We start from the raw sequence: 27,830 nt of genomic DNA on the forward strand, positions 1-27,830 counted from the left end.
TCTCATCCTTCCATACTGATGCACTCAACGCATACACGTTTCTGCCCTCGCGCACACATCTTTAGCCTGGAGACACATAAATTCATAATAAGGTCTTAAGGCAGCCATCCACAGCAACATAAGCACATTTAGAGGAATCTAAGCAGCAGGATACACACTGTAGAAATGTGTGTTTGCGTGGGTGTGCCTGTGTGTGTGTGCCAGGAGTGCGATGTGGCTTTGGCAACAGCCAATCTGCCCAGGCTGTTAGTCACGATGCCGTGACACCCCCAGTTCCCAGGCACTGCACGGGTCATTAAGGCACAGCAGCACAGCCGGAGGATGACCACACACACATGAACAGACAAAGGCACACTGATCCATAAGCTCACAGACACTCAAATGTGACTTACTAGAAAGAAGCAGTACTGCTTCGTTGCTACCAGGGTGGTTAAAGGGGACACAGAGAGAGAGATATGGCACGCTGTCCACATAAATGCACATTACTTTCTGCTACTTTCCACAGGGGGAGCCAGTGTAGCCTGAGCCAGCCAAATGGGAATCATCGATTCAATTGCTTAATTAAATCCTGAGCCCCCAAAGGCCCAGAAGACTCAGGAGGAGGCTAATTGAGAAGATGGGATCCTCGTTGCAACCTCTGTGTGGCTGTGCATCCTGACCCTTGCCACTGCATCTCACTCGACCCAAGCGAGACAGCATGGGGACAGAGCCCACGATACGATCTCCAGCCAAAGTCGAGTTAGAGCAAGAGAGGTCAGAGCCACTATAATCAATAAAATGAGAGTGGATTCGAGTTGATTTCTGCTTTCTTCAACTAAAATTTAAACTAGACTTGGGGAAGAAACAGGATTAATAGTCGTGAACAGTTAGTGGGATCTCCATGCAGACCCCCAAGAGAGTGCTTATTTACTATAGCAAGAGGAAAAAGGCATTTTCATTAACCTTCTTTTTGGACCTTAATTGCACTGATCTATAGGTGCAATAAAAGAAGCTGCGAAATAATCATTGTCCCAGGGATAGTTGAGTGGTCACCAAAGTGGGATGCTCCCCACCTAGAGGGGAAAGTTGTTTCTGTTAAGGGCATTGAAGGAGGAGGGAACATTTTAAATGGCTTTTAATTAAATTTTAATCAAGAGATAATTTTCCCTTCCCCAAACCATTTAGAAGAAAGAGACGGATAGAGCTGAGTACAAGGCGAAAGAAGGAGTGCCATGGCCATGATAGATTGGATGTTTAAACCCTGCAGAGAGCCCATCACTGGTGTCTTATTAAAATTTAATCGATCAATTGATTCTCAATGAAGCTGCCAGAACTTAGGGGAAGGAAGAAAAAAAAGATGAAGCTACTATAAAGGTGAAGTTCCTTAATTTGGCTTCATTCTACTCACCTATGCACACCCTCTAAAAGAAAGTCTCTAGGGGGAAACTTCTTGTCAGTATTGTTGCTTTTACACAGTGTTTCTCAAAATGCAGGGTGTGCCCCACTGATGGGGCATGGCACCAGCACTTAATGTTTTTTTTTTTTAATTATATATCTATACAGAACATGAAGCACACAAATGAAAACAAAGCCTAATCGAGGCTATCATTTTGATGTTTATTGCACAAAGATTCATAATGGATGCTTTATTGTTAGTGACTGACAGAAATTGTGGGGTGTAGGCTGTAACTGTTTTTGCCTTGGAAAAGGAGCACAGCAGAATAACTTTGAGAAACACTGTTGCAACATCGGGTCAAAATGACAAAGGACTTTTTTTCAATTTTTTTGCTCTTAGATTGAACACAATTAATGCTGCAGTTCTCCGAAGCTCACATATTATTGTTGACAATGCGACTGCCTCCTCTACAGCCAGCACCTTCACTTGGCCACCAAAAGAGACCCGACCTTTAAACAAAGCCCGGTACTCAATACAACTTTATTACTTTATTGACTTCACTGGCTTAGCAGTGCCAGTGCTGCACAATAGACATTTTATCCTGAATGTCAGACTACTGATGTCATGGTTCCCGGGAAACTGGACCCATCTTCATGAAACCACAGAGCCATGTAATCATCTAACCCCTCTCTGCTCTTTATGAGATGCTTGATGAGATGGGCAGGCTGCATTCTTGCCTGAAGCCTGACCACAACATTACATTTTCCTCACTGATGTGCTGCGATATAAGAAAACCCCACCAGTAATCACATTATCATATTTATGCAGCATCTGTGTGACTTAGAGTGGAGGAGTGACTAGCTGCGAGTTGAATGCTGCATTGGATTACTTTTCATCTGAGTGTTTCATGCTGTTACGACTCGCTATTACTATTATCACCTACTTTGCTAGGCAGGATAGCGGCAGAGCAGCATATAAAGTCAAAATGTCACGGGAGTTTTAGTGGGTAGAAGAGGTTTTGAGGGGGAGTGTGGTAAGAGGCTTCAGTGCACAGGACAGAGTGTGTTGCTGACATGGTGTGTGACGAGGGGCATCGCGCTGACCCATGCTCATGAATAAGACATGGACTGAAAGGGCCACTGGGGCGCCCACTGTCCATTTGCCATTTGCACGCTTGGCCAAAGCCATGGAGGACGACTGGTGAGGGAGCGCTGTAAGGAGTCTCTAGGAATACAGCGCTGGGATACAGAGTACACAGAGAAGGGATACAGAGTACACAGAGAAGGGATACAGAGTTTGTGAATTGAGGTTTTGAGGTCTACCACATTACCATAATTAATAAGTGGCTTGCCAAAAACATGTCAATTTAATTTGTATTTTTAAGGGAAAGCATCTGGGATTGTGATTAGTATCATTCTGTTTCTCCACGCAACTCTCCCCCCTGCGCTGTAGTTCACGGCTGTAGCACAAAGTGCTCCGAGTTCCCGATCAGTGTGTCAGGCTGGTGATAGCAGACTCAGAGATGCAATAAAAGTAGAGAAACTGCTGCAAGGCAAGATTTAGTAATGCAGTGCATTACATTGTCTGTGCTTACTTTGGATACAGATATTTGCCTTAATCATTCTCAAAGTTGGCCTTGAGCACACAATTTGATGTTCTTTAATGATTTTCAATAACAACCAACGTCTCGCAGTCACACAATTTGTGAGTTCAATATGAAGGCAGATGGCAGAGGGGGCTGCATGGATATCTTGAATGTTGAGGTAGCTTTGGAAATTTGAATAACATCCTAATTATTATAGTTAGTATGTTGCTTTACGTCAGACTGTCAAGCCAGAAATGGTTAATTACTTTCACCAGAAATACACCCAACCTTACCCCCCATGGGAGGTCAAGCTAGCATCGATCCACCACCATCCTCGGGGGTGTTGCCTTTTTTTTTCTCCTTTTTCTCTTTTTCATCTCCTTTTCCACCCGACCAAGGCAGATGGGAATCAATAGAAAATCAAGGAAACAGCTAGAAAATAAGTTGGTCGTGAAATGTTCCAGACTGAACTTTTACTTCAAAAGGAACTTCTGAAACACGAGGAGAGACAGGCACATCAGTCACAAGAACTTTGAAGCCTGGGCCTTGTGGATGTGAAGCAGCAAATTGAGGTGAAGAGTCAGAAGGAGGATGCCGGCTGCTCAGATGGAGGATAAGAGGTCAAAAACACTACAGATGAATGGGACAAATAAGTGCTCTGCTGTTAACACAACCTGACACCTGTACAGAAAGGCTAATCCTTGTTCAATGTGGTTGTTTCTATTTGCTGGAAAAGGGCTATCAAAGAGGTTTGAGGGCTCTAGACTAGCAGTTTTGACTTATAATGAATACAATAAGGCAAAAACAAGCATCTCTCTTCTTGGAAATATAACAGCAATCGTGACAATCTTGTTTTACAGCAGCAATAGACCTGCCTTCCCTCCTTAAGGCTTGCTTAAATGTAAACAGCTTTAACTGGATGACACGGCCTCTAACCTCCCAGCCCTTGGGTCTCCTTGCTCTCACTTTTAAAGTACCTTCCAACTGAAAAAATGTGCTTTTCAGGAGGTAGCAGGATAGTTCAAGTGAGCTGTTAACCACTGACCTTGTGGCTACCAGTGCCAGTTAGTAGGATGACATGTCTAATCCAACTACACTTGGCCAAACAAATTAGGTAATAAAAGGGCAAAGAACTCAGAGGGCTGCAAGCCGAAGCCACAATAGCTTTTGTCGGACATTCAATTTTTCATTGCCATCACACCCACACTGCAGTGGAGATGCTAGAGAAGTAGCTGGGGCCTCATACTAAAATATATCTAGTATAATGAAGCGCTGAAGTGTGATGGAAGACCATTTTTAGAAAATCTAAGACTCACTGTGTCTGTCTAGTCAAGCTTACAGAACAATAAGCTCATGAGCCTGCAAATCAAACAACCCACAGTTCACTAAACTGCCAAGCTTTAACCCATACATACAAAAAAATAAATAAATTTGACATCATGTGCAAACAGTTGATGGCAAAACTACAATTCAAGTCTTTGAGCTGATCTAGGAAACATTCACTGCCTTCACTCTCCTACAACACAAGATGACATGAGGCTAAATGACAGAGATACCCATTAGCAAGTGTTAGGCATTCATTATGTAACAGATGCGTATTTAATGAGATCGCACTACATGTCTGTTACACACTCAAGGAGGAGTTGTACAAAATGGGTGCTCGTGTCAAAGAGCCTTCAATTAGCGCTGAGCAGAAAAAAAAACATCTAGAAGACCGGGGTGCTTGCTCAGCAGGGCTCTGGAAAGATAGCAGCAAACAAACAGCTGAAAAAAAAAGAGAAAGAAACTAAGGTGATAATTGTGAACAAGTTGAAGACAGGGCAAGAGCTGTCAGAGGATTCATGGAGGAGGTGAAGGTGCAAGACAATCGGAGGTCCGTGCCCTGTAGGAGGCCGAACTTTGGCACAGTGAGTAATTAAATGTGATAAAAGTAGACTAATCTAAGTGTGGATTGTAACGGAAGAAGGAAGTGGCTGAGAACAGATTAAAGCATGGAGTCACACAGGTGGGGAGTAGGGACAGGTAGCGGTGTTGGAGATGTGGTGTGGTAATTGGCTGGCAGGCAGCTAGACAGTTTGGTGTGTGTGTGTGTTTGTCAGATTGTGTGTGCAATAAGGGAGACAGGATTGATCATCAGATTTGTTCATTCCCGTGGAAAGGCTGGAGGCAGGACAGGGTACCAAGGGTCAGAAGAATTGGGCTTTTCTAAGTCCGTTCAAGGGAGAACAAAGGTAAACAAGGGAGACTTGGAGCAAGAGAGGCAGAAAAAGTGGTAGAGAGAGTGTGGAGATGAAACGCAAGGAGGGAAAGAAGCCAAGAGAACATAGAGAGAAAAAGAAACACTGACTCATGGGAGGATTATGAACCAAAAGCAGAGGAGAAAAAAAAAAACAAAACTCATTTACAGAAGCCAGTCAGAGGCATCTTCAAAGTTTTGGAGTTGATCACAGAATTTTAAGTTGGGCAGATAGATTCCAGCTAAATCACTCTGAATACTGGTTCACCAAGAGAGCACGATATCTCTATTCAGACGGCAAAGGCAGTGGAGGCAGTTTATGTACTTGCAAACACTATATGTCCTAGCCCAGCTCACCCCAATCTTTCCTGTTTAAATTATAACTCTGAATAGTTCAGCACTACTTTGACATGTTTAACAGAGAAGGCAGGAAACTTGTCAAGTTCTTTTTCTTGGGCTTTCCCCTGGAGGGGCAGATGAATTGAAGAGCAGCAATAGAACTTACTATGTGATGAAGATCGAGGTGAAAGTCCATGATTTATAAAATACTCTTCCACTTAACCCTGGGCATAAGTCTTGTCAGTGAACAGTACGATCAAGTACCCCATATGTCTGTCTTTGATGCAAGTACAATGTTTGAGTTCAACCTTCATAAATACTGTCATTTTGCAACTGCACTCTACATTTCACCTTGTAAACCAGCTGTTAAGTGTGCAAACCTTTAAATCCACTGGGATCAAGTAGAGGGGAATGCTGTGAACGAAATGTATTAAAATACGTGTGTATGTCTTGCCTTAATATATATATATATATATATATAATCATTTTTAAAAAGTCATGAAAGCTATGGGATTCTCTTTAGGTATGTCAATCACAGTCATTTTGAAGCATATGCCGAAAAAGAGCTGAAGGAAGAAAGACACCACAATCAAAAAAAAAGAGAAAGGAAATGAAATGACAATGAGTTGAAAGAAAAGGAACAAAAAGGAGTGTGAGAGAAAAAGACACCGTGAATGTAAGCCGAAGCAACCAAGAGCAACAAAAAGATAGAAAAGTAAAGCTTAGATGTTTGTCGCAGTCACATTGGAAATCTCTCTGGAGAGGAAGTGAGGTGATGGGAGAGGTGAGGCTGGTGATGAAGAGAGATATTAATATTGCACTAAGTCAAGCAAGACTTAGCTGTGAAAATGGCCTCCAGTTTGTTCACCAGTACAACTGCCAAGCTATCAGCTTGTCCCCTTCAGGCAAATATTCCATAGCACAAACAGGCGCTCATATTCACGGGAAGAAAAAGAAAATTCTCAAGGCAGATAATGAAGCTACACTTGCATGGTGCTGCATTTGTAATATGTTTACCCATGCTTAGTGTTATAATTCAGGACTGAAGGATTCTCAAGCAATCACAAAGCCTTGGTCACTCCGCTGCCGAGATTATAGGTGAGGCATTGATAAATCTTCCACGAAACCAGCTCAAAAGTGAACGGAATAATTCAATAAGCCCAGAAGGAGGAGAGAAAAGTACTGGCGGGAGAATCTTAATGGGGAAGAGAAAGACGGAAAACTGACATACTGAAAGAAATGAGTAACAAGCTGTCTGTTTCCAGGCACCCTTGACCTACATGTCAGGCCTTGAGGTGGAACCACAAAGGCCCTCCATTTGCATTTAAATTTTGGCTGCAGATTCCTTGATGTCAATCTGGAGCCATTGATGAATCTAAATAAACTAAAGGACAGACCACGAAGACAGATAAAGAGATCATAAGAGATTAAATACAAAGCTTGAAAGAAATGGGTAGACTGAATAATTAGCTGCTATTGATTAAGACCATGCATTGAATTGAGCATTCGGCGGAAATCTGTCCCCACACAGCAGCCTTCCTCTTGAACCCCAAACTCTCCAACTCAGTCCTTCAACAATACCCATGCCCGCCTCTTGGAGGCCGCTCATACTTCCTGTAACTTTCCCCTCTTCAGTGCCAGAAACTGGATCTTGTTGCCATAGAAACAGCCTTGTATAGTAGGGGAGGGGGAAAAATCTCTGCCGCATTGCTCGACTTAGATGAGTGTTTTGTATGTGTGAGTGTGTGCATGTGTGCGCTTGTCTCATAGAGACCTCATGAATGAGTTTGTGATCAAGTACTTGTTGAGGAAAAATTTTTTGTGTGTCTTTATGTTCATTTTGAAAGAGAGAGAGAAGGACACAAAGACAAAAAAAAGAAGCTGTGTACTTGTTAATTATTTTTGAATGTCTTCCAGAAAGTAAATGCAAACATAAACCGTCCATCATCCTGCTGCGTGTGGCCATGGCCATCCACTGACATGTGAAGATACTGATTAAATTTTGTGCTCATTAATCCATATCATCATTGTAAACGAGATAGGATGGTAGATTGTTGACATCGCTAACATTTGCTGCATGCATAACGGGCCCATTAAGCACCACAGCCTGCTTAAAACCTCTCCGCCAATCCCCAGATTGCTGTGGTGGAATTTAATCTGTTCAATTTACTCCTGGATTCCGAAGACCTTAACAGCCGTTACTGTTGGCAGGCCCGTTCCTCCCACTTCTCTGGCTGAACCCCTCTGGTGGGTGAGATGACATATTGTATTAGACCATCAGAGGAAGGTTATGGAGCCCTGGTCTGTGCTCCCCATTCTCATTCAGCCCCAGACTCGGCTCCCTTGCCTCTCTAGCCGCTCAGCAGCCTGGCAGCCCTCGTCCTCTATTGATCCCACAATCTCATCAAGCATGTTTCCTTGAAGATGCAATTTCCACCACATCAACACACAGGGCTGGGGCACTTTGTTCTAGCCGCACCCGCAGTGTCATTGATCTAGTCTGCCGCTTACTCACTGGCCATATCCCCTCCTCCAAGTTCTGCCATCATAGCACTGTTTCCAGCATCACCTCCGGTTGCCAGCCGCCAACCCCACGTAAAAAAAACACCACTCCCAGCCCGCCAACACTGCTGCGACTCACACCTCTCTCCACCCCACTGCACGTCCACCCGCTGTTCACTTTCCATTGCTGCCTGCACTTTTGAGTGAATGAGGTTCAGAGGAGCGGTGAACCATAGTGCACTCACAAAGCCACACAAAATGTTCGCGCAACCACACACTGTATGCAGAAAGACAGAAATACACACACGAGTGCACTGGCATGTGCCCCCCTCATCAAAGCTGTGGCAGCAAAGGCCATAAGGAACTCAATGGGGAACTTGATGGGTATCCTTGTCCCTAAAAAAGGAAAAGGAAAAAAAAAGTGGAGTGACAAACTCACGTGCACAAACAGCAGTTATGTAGTTTTACTATAAACATTTCTGTATATTTAATTTATATCAGACCCTTATTTCTCCTTATCTCTCTTTGTCCCATATGCTTTTGTTGTATGGTTACACATAAACACACACACATCCCATCCACTGGCCTTTCACAGTGTAGGTCTAAGTCTACACCTCGGGGCCTCCGAGACCTCATCCAATTCTTGCCTCAGTGCACTCCCTCTCTCATGTCTCCTCCCCTCTTGCCCCATTGTAATCCGCTTCTATTTTTCTTCATGTAATCTCCTCACAAACGCGTCTCAGATATGACTAACACATCCTCCCGTCCGTTCCCCTTTCCTTTTATTCCACTCCTTTTTCGCCTTCTTTCTTTAATTACCGAGGCAATCATATTTACCAATTCCCTCCGCTTGTTTATCCCTCCCCGCAACTGTTTGAACATTGAAATTGCTTTATTTATTTGTCTTCTCTATATTCTCTGCGAAAAGGGAAAATGTAAGATGGAATTGCGGAGGATTTAATTGAGTGGGTCAGTGGCTTTGGGATCAATTATTAAATAAGCAACAACCATCAGTGATACGCAGGCAGGCAGTGGCAGTGAGAATTAAAAAAAAAAAAACAACGCGCACACACAAAAACCCATACACGCTCGAGCTGCCCGCTCGCATCCATCCCTCCTGTTTCTGCTCTTCTTCTTACATCAGCCCCCATACTGGATGTCAAAGCTGTCTGTCACAGTCCTTTTTAGAAGGCAGATAAGACACAGATTTTTGCTGCAAGTGGCCTTTGAGGCTCTGATGTCAGTGTTTATTTTCCAGTGCCCACAATTATGCCGCTTGACATTTGACGACAGTGTCACCTTGACTGAAGCCATGAAAACAGAGGAGGACAAACATGAAAGCAGGTGAGAACTCAAACACACGGCGAATATTTTTAGGAACTCGCAAGCCATTCGGGTGAACGGCATGTCTTCCTGATTTTGCCTGATGGCACAGGATGGCTCTTAACTGATGGTGCAAAACTGACACAAGACGGTGGGGGGTCTTGCTTTTCAAACACCAAATCTTAAGCTTTTGCTCCTCTGACGGAGTTTTTCCTGCTGAATATAATATGGCAGAGTCAATTATCAGCTCGCCGTGCATTCACATGAGGGATGTCTGAATGACTGTATACACTAGTGATTGCACAAACTTTCCGTGATTAGATGACTGTTTTAATAAAAAGAAGTCGGAGAGCATCAAGCTGTGTCCACTCTAGAAACTGAAAATCATCCACCTTAACGCACGCGGAACTGGACAATCTTTAAAGCCTGACACTGTTGACACATTTTGGCAATCAGTGCAGAACACCTCTGGAAGCCATCCTGATTACTCAGTGAGGGGTAATGACATTTCTGAGTGTAATTAATCACATGTGGAGCACCACTTACCTTGGTGGATGAGAATCATGCAAGGCATACATACTAAGGCCATTTCAAAAAAGACAACTACTGACTGCTTTTCCCAGCTTGTGTTTCATTTACGTCCAATTACCTGGAGGTAGGAGTGACAAACACAAGTGGGCTCTGTTTCCAAGAATATATTGACCTTGTTTCTCCTTACTTATGAAACAGAAATTAGAAAGCCTCCACTGTCTGACCAATCCCTCCAAGAGTCTCATTGCTGTGCTCCTCTTGGTTTTAATCAGTAAAAGGATGGTACTTGCTGGCCTGTCTGAGGTAATCAACATCAGGGGCCATAAAGCGATGCTAATTGAATGGTCTCCTCATTGTCATGCACATGGGGTATCTCTCCTCACTCCCTTTCTCTCCCAATCCTTCTCTTTCCACTCTGACTCTCCCACTCCCTTTTCTCTTGTATGCCTCTCATACAAGTCCCTTGGAGACCCTCTATTGCTGGCGCTGGCTTTTCCCACCGACAGCTCTAAGAAAACAGGCCTTGTTTGAAGTGGATGTATGAGATGCTGAGAGAGTTTAGCCCTTGTTAGGATCCAAATTTAAGACAAGGGGGGCTTAAGAGAGGGGAGAAACTGGAGGAAATTGCAGAAACATTCTGGGGAAATCGACGGAGCAAGTCAGGTGAACATAAATATAAGTGTGTGCTCAGTGGTACATGCCAGGGCTACAGTACGTGTTTGTTTGTGTGTGTGTTTTGTACCAGATGTCACTTTGATTTTAAAGATTTGACTATCGTATGATAGTTGTAAAAGTTGGTTTTGTGAGAAATTTCACTTTGTCTAAAACTCGTTTCTGTTTTAAGAGTTCTTTCCTTGCGATGGCCTCTCACTCAGAGCCACACTGTGAATGCACACAGAGAAAAACCAGGATGTGAATAGAAGGGCCCTGCTTCATATCCAGCTATGCAGACAAAGTAAATTAGGATTATGACAAGTCAGTGACTTGTTTCAAAAGCAAATATTGTGGGAGGTTGTGTTTCCTTTTCCAGACATCGCTCATGTGGTTGCATAACAGGTCCGCTTAACCCGACACTGCACACACTTAGATTGCTGTCTCTTCCACATATGGCGGCAATCCCCGCTGAGACTGTTTCCTCCAGGCTGCCCTGGTAGAAGTATGTCAGATGGGAAGGCAAGGATGTCATTTCCGGAACCAGAGGCAGTGGTGTTCTCGAGTGGAGATTCCACAAATCTGAACCATCACACACACAGCACCCACGGCAACAGAGGAGAAACCGCACAGCAGAGAGGCTGCCTGTGTGTGTCAAACTGTGGCTCAAACAGGCAAAACGTAGCATGCTGCCGACAATTGATTTTCTTTTGTGCGTGCCCATTTTCACCTGGAAATGCAACAACACTGTAATCACCCCCCTCACCATCACCACCCACGGGCCCACCCCCCAGGCAGCTGCTGTTCAGGCTGCCATCTGGAGAGAGGCTGACCACCGCTTATCAGCCCCTGGCTCATCACACAGCTGGCACAGCGGCATAGCGGGGTGGGAGGGAGGAATGGGGGGCAGAGACGAAAGAGAGGAGGAGTTAATGAAAGAGGGAAGGATAGTGAAAGAGATGTAGCTGTGGCAAGATAAAGGGGAGCCAGAGAAAGATGAAGAAGGGTGACAAAAAACACTAAAAGATGAAAGAGTGGTTGGATTATTTGGCTGCCAAATCTAGAGATTGGCAAAGAGAGCACAAATGAAATGACAATAATGGATAATCAGATGTGAAAGTGTGTAAAGGGGTAAAAAATAAATGAGAAAATCAGACAAAGATATCTCAGAATCCAAGGTTGGGTACTTGGAAATGGCCCAATGTGTCTGTCCTTTATGCCTCATAAATTGTCTTTCGGGGCATCATTTTAGGAGTTATTGATCTGAAAAAGACAAACACACCCCCTCAGATCTGGCTAGACGGCCGCTTGTTGCCTCCATTGATGATGTTAACATCCACTCACTCTTTCATTATAATTTTTTCACCGTGTGATCTAAGAAGAGCAATCTTTAAACACAACCTCTGCCCTTTTAGCATCCTGCCCATCACCTCCAGAAGCACGGGGAGGGTGAGATGCTCTTGGAACAGCCTCGTGGGTCTCCGTTTCCCCCCTCTACCTGTAATGAGACTTCATGTTTCTGTGAGTTACTATGTCAGTCAGCTCACCCAGTTGAGGCTGCGGATCTGTCAGGCAGCCAGAGTGAATCAGGGAGTGTGTCATGTGGGTTAAATGGTACACAGTCCACTGTATATCTCCCCATCAGCTGTCACAAGGTGCCTGACATTGACGCACATTAAATCAAAGCCCCCTGCTTTCTTTTGACACCTAAGAACCTTAGCTTTGGTTCTTAATATGAGGACCTCAGTCTGTCATGTGACGGCGCTGTTTGGAACTGTGATTTCCCCGGAGGCTGCAAAACCTGACTCGTACTTTGCCTCCATTGTATTCCTCCTCCTTATTACCTAACACATATTTACATCGAGGTGCTGCTGGAATGCTTGCATAGCACATCGAGACCCAGTTTCACTCCTGCAGGATTTCATGATTAGCTCAGTGAGTAGGACTGGCAAGAAATTATGTGTTTCATATGCACAGCCAGTCTTATTTCCATGATTTCATCGTCCAACTTGGCTCTAAATTGGTCTTCCAGTGCTTCCTAGTGGGCCTGCAGCTGTGGGAGCATGTTGAGGCTCCGTGGGCTGGAGCATCACGCAGGAGAAGGTTAGCCAGCACCAGGTGTGGTCTGATTTCCCTCTGAGAGTCCAACTGGCTTGCTCATTTCCTTTTCACTCCTAGCCTTAATTACCAAATTCAACTGGTCATTTGGTTAATAATTCACACTGGCTGTTTCATTTAGTTTTTAAGTCTAGAAGACATGCATTAATGAGATGATAATTAAACAGTACCCGAACTTGCATGCCCCCCAGAAGACTGACACTATCTCTTCTCATGGTTACACTAGATCAGTGAGATGCCTGCCGGAGCCCCCTCCTGTTCTGGAGGCAGGGAGTAAACCCACTTGGTGAGAGACAGGCATGGTAACCTGATTAAATCAGCAGATTTATATTTTTTTCTGTGGTTGGTCCCTGTTGTCTCTTTGTTCCAGTTTGCTTCCTTTCCAGAGTGCTTCTGATGGGAAAGAGGGGAAACAAAAGGAACCGCAGCAGTAGCTTTCTTCTTCTTCCCTCTAAAGAGATTATAAGTGCTTGTGAAATGACTTCAATGAAAAACGCATAGAATTATTTTTTTCCCCTTCATATCAGCCTGCAACCATGAGCTTGAGACGGCTTCCAGGGAGACAAAATGGCTTCAGCCGCACACAGAGTTGCAGCAGACAATGGATCAGCCTTGTTTAAGCCTGTTTCCCCAGCCACTGTTACCATCTGGATGGTCTAATAGCTTGTTAGCCTGAATCCAGCGGACAGGTCCAGCAGGCGGGTGTAGTGAGCAGAGTTGGCTGGCAAAGGCTAAAGGTCAGAGCGTAGGACACGCTTTGACCGCTAAGCAGCCACAGAAATGATTTACAGTGATCCCTTTAATTAGTCCGTTCAAGCATGTTAATACTCCTGCTTTGCAGACCGGAGCTGCCTTATTACACATGCACTGGACAGGCAACACTGATTAACTGCACTCTGTGGTGGAATGTAAGCACTCAAGTACTGAACTTTAGCCCAAAGTCGAGGCACTTGTGCTACCTGATGGCTGTATGCCACAAAATTCCAAAGGCAAATGCTATATGTCTTACTCGACTTTGTTAAGTTAATTTGATAATTTTTCTAACCTTGTAAAGGTGTCTTCTTGACCGATTCTCCTCTGAAATAAATGTTGGCTATATAATATGAATAAAAAAAACCCACATGTATACAACTGCCTTTCCTTTTCATACCTTTCCTGTCAGGTGAAAACCTTGTATATCCAAATGTGGTGATGCTGAATGTTTGTGATAAACTGAAGGATTAAATGTTGCTTTATGGGCTGAGAAAATTGCCCCACTTCTTAAGCTAAATAAACTATTTAATAACCCTCTTGGATTAGCTGGAAAATGCATTGTCACAAAGATTAAAAAAGGGCTGAGCTGTCTGAGCTCATGAAAAGCTGACTCTTTAGAGATATGTGGTTCTCACAGGACAGCTATGCTACAAACATGATTTTATAGAATATGATGCACCTCTGAGAAGTCAAGGGGTTTTTATACTTTAACTACATATTGCTTGTTTTCATATTTTGGTATTAGTGCATTAATTAAAGTGGACGGACTATCATAGCACCATCTATCCTCATTTAGAGTACCTTTGCATGATTCACAGTCAAAAAACAAAATCCGTATTTAACTTATTTTGGTCTTCACACAGCCACTTAGTTTATCCAGTGTCTGAACCAAGCTGTTTAGCTGCTTTTCCCTGAAGTCCACCCTCCCTTTAAGCCAACATTTGTTTTTGTGGAGTTTCTGAAAACAAACCTAAGACTGTACAGACATGTTTTTAGCTCTTTTTATTGTTAAAAGGTGTCTATGAGGGAAATGCAAAGAAATGATGACTGAAGTCATCTTCTGTCAAGAAAAAACAAAGATAACATAGCCAGGAAAGTATTATTCTGCTGTTTTTGAATGTCTGTGTATTAAGTCCATGAACAACAACTTTTACACATGACTCATTCCTTCTCAAATCAACAGAGCCGTGTCTGAGTTGCCTAAGAAATTTGTGGTAGAAAATCTGAACATTTATAATGATCGCTGTGAAATTTTAGCATTGCATATCAACTACTTTTCAGAACATATTTTTTTGGGGAAAAATGGTCCATCAACCTACTTTCATGCCTCTTTTTTTTGCACATTGAAATCTATGGCAATGTTTGAACACTACTATCTCAAAGACTATTAAAGATAAAAGCCTGACATTTTCTCTGTCCATTATTACCATCATATAGAACGGGGATTAATAATTTGGGACAGATCCATCAATAGATGTCTGCGCATTAGGTAGTTAAGATGTGAAAAAACATTCAGGCAGGCCTGTAAAGTCACATATTTGAGCACACACTAATAAAAAAAAAAAAGTTACATTGCGACAAGCAAATAGTGGCCATTTCTGAATAATATATACTGATATTTCACAATATTGCTAAACTAAAACACTGAATACTATTTAGCAGTAAATTCGTAGTCATAAAAATGAAGAAAATGAAATTTTCATTTAACTTGGATTGAACAAATATCACAAGCTGTACCATAAGAGCAAAAATATCAGTAGATAATTTAACCCCGATAGAACAAAATTCTGGACTGTCCAGATTGACCTTTTGTTTAATTAACCCTAACCCACTATTATTATTTTTTAAATATATATCATGAAAAATAATTGGTATGTAAATCTTGTTTGTATTAGTGTGTGCTCAAATATTTGACTTTGCGGGATGCTGGACTTTTTTTTTCTATAGTTGAACTAGCCAATACTCATCAGTTTTTTCATGTATATGTCCTATATTACATATTCTCATTTACTTTGATAGCAAGAAAGACCAGTGAAAATTACATATTCATGTTCAAACTTTGCTGTAGACTTCAATGTGCAAAAACCCCAACATAATTAAAAAGAAATTATGTTAGCTAAATTGCAAATACAACCACTGCCTTCACAGAAGATGTGGTCAGAAGTAGAGCTGGGCGATATATCGAGTTTTTAAAACATATCGATATATTTTTATACGAGATATAAGATGTGACAATATCCTTTATATCGATATAGTCTATGTTACGTTATAATTATAGTTGTGGAGCCGCAAGTTTGCCTCTCTTTCGTCCACTTTTGTCTCTACGCAACGTTACTCCGCCTCGCCTTCACTGAAGACAACTCCGCCTCCTACCCCATCGCTTCACGTGCAGGCAGCGACAAGACGGACACGGCAAATCTCCGTTAACGAGTTACTGCGCATCGCCCCATGCGTGGGGCTGGATGGCGTCAACGTGCTAACGAGCTAAACATGCTAACGAGCTAACCGCGCTAACGAGCTAACAGCGCTAACCCTAAAATCCTTTCATTCTCTCAAAAGTTGATAGCGCGCCTTATGTATGAATTCTGGTTGTGCTTGGTGGCCGCGAACCGATTTTATGTGGTACACGGCGTTCAGCAATCTGTCAAAAATGTTTGAGTACGACTTTGGTAAGCTACGGAGCTGCACCGCTTGATAGATTGTCGGCGCATTACGGCTACCGAGGAGCTTCGCGGAGTGATACGTACTGTGCATCAACGTAATATTACCGTATTGTGTGTGTATAAGGACCATAAATGGCACCTGGACGTGGTTATGAAGCGGATTTCAAACTCCAGGCTATCAGTCACACAGTAAAACTTGGGAACAGAGCAGCTGTAAAATCTGTCTGTCTTTGTTATTACGCTCAGCGTCTTTTAGTTTACATTTTGACTGCACAATTGTGAGCTCTTTGTTTAGCACAAAAACAACCTTGTTTTCTTTTATTTATGGAGCATTATTATTTAATGAATGCTCATAATTTAATTTTGAGTAATTTTTCATGTACATCTGTGCTGTATGTTAATAAAAGTGCCTGTGTGACATCTGGGACACAGCTTTGACTAAGAACTCTTTTTGTTCTTACTTTATGGCTTAAAAAAAATATCGAGATATATATCTTATATCGCCATCCAGCTAAAAAATATCGAGATATGAATTTTGGGTCATATCGCCCAGCCCTAGTCAGAAGCCATTTTGACCAAATATTAAGTCACACAGTGAATAATGTTAGTGTCATTTGAGTTCTGTTTCTTCAACATTGCCCTTCAGCTACAGATGGAAGAGCCTTGTATTCTATCATTAGCCTGGATTAGCTTCACACTGGGCTGGGTAAGAAAAAGGCTGTTGGTGGAATGAAAAAAGAAAGTGTATCTAGTGTTGTCCTGAACATTCATTTTTAAGTGACGCAATCAAATTGAACTTTTCTACACCATCGAAAAAGCATTTTTGGCCAACCAAGAGTTATCGAGTAATCCGCTGCAGAGTGGTGGAAAAACTTTCTGAGTCAGCCAGAGTTGGTGGGTGGAGCTCCAATCTCAGCTCACAGCCTGAGATAATCATGATACGGTCATAATGAGGTCCGGTTATTGATATTGTGATACCCTCTTTTTGATATTATATAGATTCAAAAGCAAGCTGGAAACTGAACTTTTGGAGCAATGTGAAGCCTGAACCTTTGGCTCAAAGAGGTTATTTATACATCCACTGATCTCATTATTTAAAACTCTGGCCGTGTTGAGCATCACACATTGGAAACAGTAAATATACATAGATATACATAGGATATATAGAAGGAAAAGCATACGCAACTTAAAAAATTATTTGAATAACTGATTTGCAAGATAGTGATCGTGGCTCAAGAGTTGGGCGTTCGTCTCGTAATCGGAAGGTTGCCGGTTCGAGCCCCGGCTCCGACACTCTCGGTCGTTGTGTCCTTGGGCAAGACACTTCACCCGTTGCCTACTGGTGGTGGTCAGAGGGCCCGGTGGCGCCAGTGTCCGGCAGCCTTGCCTCTGCCAGTGCGCCCCAGGGCGGCTGTGGCTACACTGTAGCTTGCCATCACCAGTGTGTGGATGGCTGTGTATAGTGTAAAGCACTTTGGGGTCCTCAGGACCAAGTAAAGTGCTATACAAATACAGACCATTTACCAGCTACAAAAACATGGTTGGTGAGCTTAATTTTGATTCTGTCCAAAATTTTTTTTATTACTATAAAGCTATGAGGTCTAAAGCTCACACATCAAGACTGGTGCATGATGCTGTCCCTGTCTTTGATGCTCCCTTTTCATTTCTGCTAATTTACCTGGTTAATGTGTATGGCGGGGCATCGTCTGCAGCGCCGCTGCAGGGGAGGCGGACGCACCTGAGCGGCACCCGCAATCACGCCTCGCCGCCTTAACGTCTGTGCTATCTATGCTGTTGTTGGTATATGTCGGGCTGCGAGCTGAAAAGCTACAGCCGGCTGTATGCGTACAGCAACCGTGTGTGAAAAGCGGTCAATAAAGAGATGCTGAAAAGCATGTTCATGGAAACAGCGTCGCGTCTGCCGTGATATGTTTACAATGGGACTTCTGCTCCTGAACCTCTGCGCACAGCGTCTGCAAATCGGGGTTGTACGAAGTCACTTTCATCTTTACGCAGGACTGGAAGCTGTCATCTGTGAGGCGTGAGCGGTGTTTGTTTTTAACATAGTTCATGGTGGAGAATAGCTGCTGACATAATGTGGATCCGAAGATCCATAACTGGCCTACCTGGGGTTGAAAGTGTCGATAAATGCATTCCGTTTCGCCCGCGAGTGTGACGCTTATTTTGCGTGATGAAAAATTAATAAAATATAATTTTATTTTTATATTTCAATATCACAATAATCTTCCAATTTAGAACTACAAGTTAAAAAAGAACTAACATAAATAAAATACACTTCAGCTAAATCTAATTTATTTTCCCAAACCACGCGGAGCCGCACTATAAGGACTAAAGAGCCGCATGCGGCTCCGGAGCCGCAGGTTGCCGACCCCTGTGCTAATCAATGCATTAAGCCTATACCACCATACAGGTCAGCACATTTTCCCATGTGAATTGTTCTTCCAATCCAAAGTGAGTGATCCAGTTCCACCTGTGCTGAAAATCTTTATTAAGTATGGATTTGTGGGATGCACTTGCTGAAATTTTTGAAAGTCAGTGGTATTGCTTACTCTCCATTCCCTTTGTCCCAAGATGCTCATTTTTACTCAGTGGAAGTTCTAATGAGTTCTTGGCACAGCTTGGGTGGATGCAGGAGGTGCTGATATTGGAATAGGCTTTGATGCCAGGTGGTGAATTGCTCTGTAGAAAAAAAATACCAGTAATATCCAGTAATTGTCCTCAGAAGAAACCTATCCAGCTGTATCAACAAATGTAACCTATTAATATACCGTGCATTTTAGCTGTATAATTAAAATGAGCCCCTAAAATGCTGAAAATTGACTTTTGTGGACTAAATTTTAACATTTTCCTACATTAACTTTCTACTTAGGAGGGGAATCACCACTCAACATTCACTAGACGTAAGGTTTATGAGGTGGATTTCCCATACTGGCCTAGTGAATGGTTTAAAATTTTATGATAAAAATCAAGGTCAGCTTCACATGTTCTTACAGCAGGTCTAAAAAAATTTTTTCATTGTATTGATTTGTTGCAGTAACAGCTGCGGTGTACACATGGGTTTCTGAAAGTCAAAAGTCGGGAGTTAAAAGTTATTGATACTACAATATTCATAACAATTACAGTAGATAATTACCCCTGCTGTGTAATTATTAGCTAATCTGTGACAAAACTGAATGGAAGCAGTGTTGCTATGATAAGAATCACCATAGTTATATGGATAATGGGGATTTCCTATACAGCAACGAAATACATTAGCTTGGACATAAATCTTGACACAACAATCCTTTCTGCATACAGATGAACTCTTGTCAGAATGAGGGAATAGGGGATATCACTAATTATAGTTATTAAATGCATGCCTGTCAGTGTCAGCCTGCTAGGAGGCAAACATGATGGGCTTACTGACTTATATAAAGAAACCACTCAATTTGCTAATTATCCGAACAGCCTAGGCTACTTATATGACTTCCAGAAAACATGAGTCCTGAAGTGGTAGGCTGCAGCCCTCACTGTAACAAGAAGTCCAATGCTAGCATATCAAGTTGCACAAGTTTAAATGTCACTCAGACAGGAATATCAACTAGGGCTGTGCGATATGACCAAAATCTCATATCCCGATATAAGACATCTATCGTCTGATCTCGGGCAGCTCGACTTGCGTGGAGTGTTTCTAGCTGGGCATCGTGTAGCTGGAGTCAAGTGTTTTAACTGATGCGTAAAACGATATATTTTTAGACATAAGTTGTAACGGCCGCCGTTTTCTTTGTGAGTATTTATTACACGGCGTGCTGCGGGGAAAAGCCTGTTCTAATGTTTGAGTCTAAGGTTTATTTTTTAGCACCTGGCGGCTCTTTTTTGCTTCTCATCCGTCAAAACTCTGCATACTATTTCACGTGATTCAGTTTATTTTGAAAAGTCTCAACAGGATCTTGAGCTTTATTGTGAAAGGTTTATGTGGAAAATAAACAAGCGGAAACGCGACAGTTTTACCGTCGTTGTTGCTAATGTCAACGCTTAGAAACAGGCGCTTGTCCGTCCATAGTGTGGATATATTAAATATAAGAGAAAGAGAGAACTTTAGGAAATTAATATAGCCACTACAGTGACCATCAAAACCAATGACTGTAGAAAACAGTCATTGATCAAAACGATGAAAAAATATTGCCGTAAACAGTTTATTTTGCGACAACACGAAACAAACAATAGCGTAAAATGAAACGATAGAGGTTTTTATATCGTCATCCGATATATATCGTTATATCGAACAGCCCTAATATCAACTCTCACTTTCATTTGATGGAGGCTTAAAAATGCCTGGTGGCCCAATGGTTAGAGTGAGGATATTAAAAAAAGGAAGTCAATATGAGCGATAGCCGGTAAGACCAAGCCGACGCATGATTGCACACCACTAAAGACCTTCTGGAGAAAGGGTCAAATGTAGCTGAGATCCTGACAGCATTCTTAAAGTTGACAGCTTCATAATGCATAAATAAGTATAATTTAAAAAAAAGAAAAAAACAAGGCCTGCAACTGAAAATAGCAGCTAATGAAAGAGGCCCTGGAGTTGTGCTGTGGAGAGAGTGACAAATTGATGTTAAAGTGATGGGACATTTGATGTGATAAGAGCTAAAACAGAAAGCAAGTAGGAGGAAGATGCCACTCACTTTCCGTTAGTCTCCATCTTACTGTCCTTCTCTTTCACACACACACCCACACAGACACACTCCACAAGCTCATATTGACCCTTCAGTGGCAATTAAATCCTGTGATCTGTGATCTCTTTGCCACTCCATGTCACTGGTTGAGTTTTCAAAGTCATACAGAGGCTTCGCCTGGCAAATCAAGGAAATCATATACATCCAAACTGGCTCATATGGTATGTTTTCATTTGCTTGTTTCTGGCTCAGCATTTACTCACCATGCAGTAGTCTTGCAAATTAATTTCAGTGTCACAAATTTTCACCTCCAGTGAATGGATCTGGTACAAAGGCATAAATTTAAATGCAACAGGAATGAGGAGAAAATAATGTTTTTATGTGCATGTACCTCAGTAATTAGTAGTCTATTCAGCATGAGAGCGACTGTGCAGAACATAGAGAAGAGGAGCACAAACCTCTGTGCAATGCTCTTCTGTGCCAGTGACGAAGAAAATATGCAGCAGTAGACCTTCTCACAGTTGTTGGTGTTTTCACATTGTTTCTGCTGTCTATCAAGTCCATCACACCACCGTCACCCTAAATTCAACACTCTGACATGCATGCGAATTGGCTAATTTGCTGCCTCCTCTTATTTCCCCCCAGACTCATTTGCAAGGCCTGGCGTCTGTTGAACACGAGCTGGATGCACACCAGCAGGTTCACAGTCAATTAAACAAAACACAATGCTACGGTGATGAATAGAAAGCAAATGGATTTGACAATAATTTGCACCCTTGTAACATCATTTGTGAAACTTTGCTTCTGAAGCGATCTATGATGCAGTTATCATGACAGAGAAAAGGCAGAAAAAAGAAAAAAAAGGAGAGATCCCATGGAGCTGTAGCATCAGCATTCAACTTGTATAACAGCCAGCTAGTTATGAAAAGCCTGGTTGCATGTGGGTGTTCTGCTTTTAGTCAAGTGCAAACATTTTAGCCTTAAGAGGAAGATCTGTCGAGTCCACTGCCAATGCGAATGCACCATCAACACCCACGCCATTCCCCGTAACTCATGTACACACCTCATACATATGAAGCAAGCAAACTCACGCAGCAAACGAGCTCTCCACATATATTTACTCATGCGTAAATAGGTTCATGCTCCAGCATACTTCTACATTGTATTAATGTGACCTTGCAAATTCGCACATCAGGCCAATTAGTCTGTTGCGTCACAGCACAGTGAGGAGCACAGAAGGTATTATGAAGCTCATCTGAGTTGAAATTTTCACAGCTGAGGCCCACTGCATCATCAAAAGCCAAAAAAAGCCTCCTTTACTGCATTAGACTGCTTAACTTGAGAGGCGAAAAAATTACAGGAATTAATTGGCCCATAAAAATCAAAGGCCATATGCGATTTTGGCCAACTTCCCCTTTTTCCCTCTTACTTTTCAGATTGCTCCCTGGAAGTCTTGTTTGCTCCCCTTGCACTTATGCTTCCAGATCAACACCAGTGAGTCAAAACAGCAACCCTACAACTCGGTTTTAGCCATGAGGAAATGGACAAAATCACAGGAGGCAAGACTTGCGGGTAAGCCAGGTGGCGCTTGTGTTGGTGCGGCTGTATCCTCCTACATCTTCAGTGTGCTGTGAGCCACAGAATAAAGGCACTGTTCTCCTCTAGAAACCTCAGGACACAACAGTAAAACTTGCATCGGCAAGTCCTGGGGGATGAATTCACAGCGCTTTAATGAGCAGGCTCTTGTTCCCACTGATCATGCCTACTTCAGGTCACCTTGAAAAGTTGTTGCTTGCTCTGTTTCCTCAGTTTTGATGTTCATAGTGAAGTTGCCGAGAGCACAGTAAAAGTGGCCGTGATGAGATTTCTAAAGAGTGATATAAAACAGCAGCTGTGCTGTCAGTGGTCTGGAGATACATGAGAAGATGGTTTGAATGTGAAATTGGAGAAATTAAAATGAGGTCTAGTCTTTGACTTGCATGGGCTGTTATCAAAATCAGCTGTTATGGCCCGTCTAGGGGTGGCCAGTCCACAACATAAGGGTGATCCATCCTCATCAGACCCCAAGCAGCCACATCACACAATTGGTAAAGTTTAACAGTGATTTATTTACAATATATTACTTTGTTAGGTTATTTGACACAAAAGAAGGAGCTGGTTATAACTTCGGGCCAACGCCAAAACAACAAACAAAAGGAGCCCAAGGATTTACCAGACTTACCGAACCAAAAGAATCGAACCAAATGACAGAACTTGCCTCCCTAACTAAGAAAAACAGGAGAAAACTATAATCAAACAAAAGGCAGTCCACCCCTACAAACTCCTGATTAAGGCGAACAGCGTTGCAAAAGGTCTGCTGGTTGGGATGAGCCGAGGATGAATGACTGCCCGTCCATGGCGGTGTCATCATATAAGTCATCTCCAGTTAGTTAGCCAATCTGTATGATCCGTCCTCTGGATCCACCAATCATGGAGAGGCACCTGCACACTGAGATTTGCAAATGAGATAACATTACGACAGCAGTCGTAACACAGTGAACTTTGCTTGCCTTTATTTTTGACCTACTCACAGCCAAAAAAATTTAGGGCATCACAAAAATCTACAAACTTTTCACAAACCATTATCATTTTCTTCTATGTCAGCCATATTCGTGAATTATGTTTATGTAATTCTAAGTCAACTTGGTGTGACATAGGAGAAGAGTACCTGCACCCACTTCTTGTGGTAAAATATAACCATTATGCTAATATTATGCTTCCTTCGATCCTTCGGGCGATTGTGGCTCAAGAGTTGGGAGTTTGCCTTGTAATTGGAAGGTTGCCGGTTCGAGCCCCGGCTTGGACAGTCTTGGTCTTTGTGTCCTTGGGCAAGACACTTCACCCGTTGCCTACTGGTGGTGGTCAGAGGGCCCGGTGGCGCCAGTGTCCGGCAGCCTCGCCTCTGTCAGTGCACCCCAGGGTAGCTGTGGCTACAATGTAGCTTGCCATCACCAATGGGTGGATGACTGGATGTGTAAAGCGCTTTGGGGTCCTTAGGGACTAAGTAAAGCGCTACACAAATACAGGCCATTTACCATTTCCTTTATTGTGACTGAACATAATTTCACACATTTAAGTTAAATAACTGCTTTTATAATAAAACTGGTTCTCTGGTCCCTTGAAATGACCACTCTTCATTTAATCAGAAATGTTTACAGCTCTCTCCTCCGATATGAGGTATACAGCAAGTACATGATGATGAGTCAAAATCTGTGTATTGCTGTCACGTGCCAAACCTTGTAGCTGACAATGGCGTCATGCATAGGTTACTTGCAATATGTATGACAATGAACAAAACTTCAACCATATTGCTCAGTAATGAGGATGAGAGTGATTCTGGGCTGTCATGTGTGCACTTTGCGGGTCCCCATCTGCAGCAGTAAAGGTCACCACAACATGTCGACAGACCCAGCAAAACCTCTCACCCTGTCACGGTGATGAGCACGCCGTGCCGCTGGTCCCCATTACAGATCACCTCCTCACTGATTAATTAAGCTCATTCTGCTAATTGAAAGTCACCCCTCACCCACTGTTCTACTGTGAAATTGAGAGCAGACTGAGAGATTGCAAGGATCCCACTCTGGAATGTCGAGCCACTGAACTGCCACACGTTATTAAATCAGCCAGCAACTACCACATTTTTCTCACAGTGCTTCCCCCTGTTGCTTGCCTCCTTGTCTCACATTGGTCTGGAGAGCTCCTCCTCTATTACTGCATGTTGAAGACTCCTATGAATGACAGCCAACCCACACCGGCTGCCCTGGGAGCAATCGGCGTAACAAGCCAATTAACTAATTAAGTCCTCGTTTGGAGAACTAACGAGGAACATGGACACTCATTTGTGTAAATAAACAGGGTTTTTTTGACTGGATTTGGACAGCTCAAACGCATGTGTTCTTGCACAGAGGTCAATAAATGAAAAGCAAAATAGCAGAGCGTGTACACAGGTTTCTGCCAATAGTCTCCTCCTCTTGTATGCATGAAGTGAAGAAGCGGAGACAGTGCAATATGGTGATTCATTTATTCTAATGATACTGCTGACATCAGCCAAGCGAAGGAGCGGATCAGATCTGTCTTATCACAGTAGAGAGAGGGGAAGCTCTTAGCCTCCTGACTGTCAACTCATTGGCAGCCGCTGTATCGTAATAGCATGGCTGCATACCAAACTGTAAACAGACGCGAGCTGAATTGTTACTGATTCTCCTGTCGTTCAGTATCAATCTAAATCAGGAGACATGACGCCCATTGATCCAGCAGCTTGGCTCAGGCTTTGATGAAAATGTTCTATAAATTAGAGCCGTATGATGGAAAACTGAATATATAATGTACTCCTGCCATGCTTATTGGATAGTGAATATGCAATGTGTTAAATCACAGTGGCTCTGAATTAATGCTCAAGCTCTGGACAGAGCAGCCGTCATCAAGGTATTTTGACAGTCTTTTAATAGCTCTAAATGGTGATTGATTATAAAAAAAAAAAAAAAGCATTTCATCCCACCAATCAAGAAAATTTCAGTAAAAGTTATTTTCAAAGAATTTCATATCATACCTTTTTTTCTGAGAGAGAAAAAGAATGAGAGATCTTCTAGGGCACATGTGCACGCGACCGCACAGCAGTGGGCTCATGACAAAGAAATTTTGCGCTTTCTCTTTGAAATCCTCGATCGGTTAATATTTGAAGAGTTCTTTTCCAAAGTGTTATCCATTTTGAATGAAAAAAAATAATTATTCAAAACTCGTCATTTAATATGTCCAAAAATCCAAGGGTACAAAGTGTTATGATCTTCAAATAACACCTTCATTTGTTTCATTTTAATCCATTAATAAATCTGTTAGATATACGTCTCTTTTTTTTTTATTACAGGAATTTCGTTTGTAGTGAATATTTTTGGAACGTCCATCTTCTCTTCGGGATAATGTGACACCTAGAGGGCAGAAGGTAAAACTGATGGGATCAGATAGATGATGCACGCCAAAACATATTCAGGTTGAAATGCTGTATTTGGTGGTGTAGAGATAATTTGTACAGCATGGACCTTTCATGTCTTCAGAAAGCTAATTTCAAAGCACACAATGAGCAGTCCGGCCTGCCCTGTAAAGCTAAGAAACAGACATCAAGATCAAGGCCTTAACATGTGTGTTATTAAGTGTCTGGTGTAAATCTTCATGCCACACAGATTCAACCTTGGCGACCACTGAGACTCTGATCAAGTCTGTGGCTAATCCCCTATGACTGAGCCTCCAATATGGGCTGCAAACAGCAGGGGTGTGGAGGGGGGGGGGGGGCAGGAGCGGAGCAAAATGGAAGTGTGTGTGTGTGTACATGCAAGCATATGTGTGTGTTTCATCATCTGTGTTTGTGTACTCAGAGCAATAGATGTGCAGGGGGAAGCAGAACAGAGAGGATGCAAAGAGAGGGTGAAAGATAGATGGATGAGAGGTAGAAATATGAGAGACGGTTAGGAGAATTGCAAAATTGGATCTTAGAATGAGAAAAAAATGCTTAACAGGAGAACAAACAGAAGGGAAAATCACATCTGATGTAAGGATGATGTTGTTGTGACAGAAAATGGCATGGTATGATCACAGGGAAGGAAGAAGCACCAAAAAAGTGTGAGAGTGACCTGTATTGTCGATGGTTGTGATAATGGAAGGGTGGAGAAGGATAAAAAGAGCTGAAGGTTGACTTTTTTTTTGTCTCCCTTTATTTTCTGCTGGGAGTCAGCAGGTTTGGGTGTGGACTGCAGGCAAGCAGATCGATGTGAGTTTCTATAGCCAGACTACTCTCCTCCATCTCTGACAACCTCCACGATGGCGTGATAGACCAATGGGATGGAAGATGAAGGAAGCAAAGCAGAAATGCACCAAAGCAAGAGGGCAAAAGAGTGGTGGAGTGCAAGGCCATTAACATCTTTGCAACCAACATTAACAAGTGCACTCTTTTATTTATTAATATTTAAAGCCCCGGATAACATCTGTTTTCTGCTCCATGTCTTGTCCCTGATGGATTTATTTCACCTGGGCTGTACACAGCTTCATAAGTAAAACATAACTATTATGTAATCGAGAATATTGAATGCAAAATAAGCTCTGCCCTTGGACTGCCACAGCATAAGTTAACAAGCTGTATTAGGTGAGCAAAGGGAGGGTCTCCTTACAAGGTTGAATATGCACATCAGGGCTGAAGACGTTCATAAAAACACACAAATAAAGGCTAACACGCGTAAAATTTAATGTCTCTGTTCTATCCGTGCATGTCATGTTAACGTTAAGCCACAACTCTGTCATTTACTCACTATGCTCTGGCTTAGGGGAGCCACTGAGAGATTTATGTTTCTTTTTTATTTTCCCATACCACCACAGTCTGGGCCTTTCCTCTCATGCAGTGTTATATACTGTCCAGTCAAAACAAGGGGAAAAAAATGTCATGAAAACAAAAGGTTGTGTTTTGGAGCAGAACCAGGCCATTCAAGCCTGCAAATGGGTTTTAAGCCACCCATTGAGGAACCCCAGCATGAAGGAGCCCTTGCATCCACTCCACACTAGGGTGGAGAAAGAACAGTAAAGAAAAAATGTACAAGACAACAGATAAAACCCAAGATGAGGGAGCATTTAACAATGACATTGCCCTTCAGGAAGGTCCTTAACCTGGTCCATTGAGGCAGTACTAAGTCGCTAATGCGCACTGTATGAAAAATGTAAGTGGCTTAAATTGCATTAGATTAGGGTGGTCATGAGGCGAATAAGTGACAGAATAAAACAATAAGTCTCAAAGGGAGAAGCACCAGCGGAGGAAAAAAAGCATGTAGCATGCCACTTTAGTCCTTAGGCCTGCTGCTGGCTCCACACTGCCGACAGCCAGTTGGACACGCGCCACAGCCAGGTGTAGGGGATTTTATGCTTGTTACCTTGTCCCTGAGTTAAATTACAATCCTATAACCTCAAATGTGGTCTTGCGACTTTGTTTTTTTTATTTATTTTATTTACTTACTGTAACGCTATGGCAATTTGTATTACCGTAGCGCCATGTGGCCGCGAC

At 42.6% G+C, this 27,830-nt stretch overlaps 1 protein-coding gene across 1 annotated transcript in view; it reads right to left on the reverse strand.

The window, feature by feature from the left end:
• The window catches only part of iglon5 (IgLON family member 5), a 116,440-nt gene that overhangs the window by 55,646 nt on the left and 32,964 nt on the right, over positions 1-27,830 (reverse strand). The window lies entirely within an intron of this gene.

Source organism: Maylandia zebra, linkage group LG11, assembly GCF_041146795.1.
Source record: "Maylandia zebra isolate NMK-2024a linkage group LG11, Mzebra_GT3a, whole genome shotgun sequence".
NCBI classification, from domain to species: domain Eukaryota; kingdom Metazoa; phylum Chordata; class Actinopteri; order Cichliformes; family Cichlidae; genus Maylandia; species Maylandia zebra.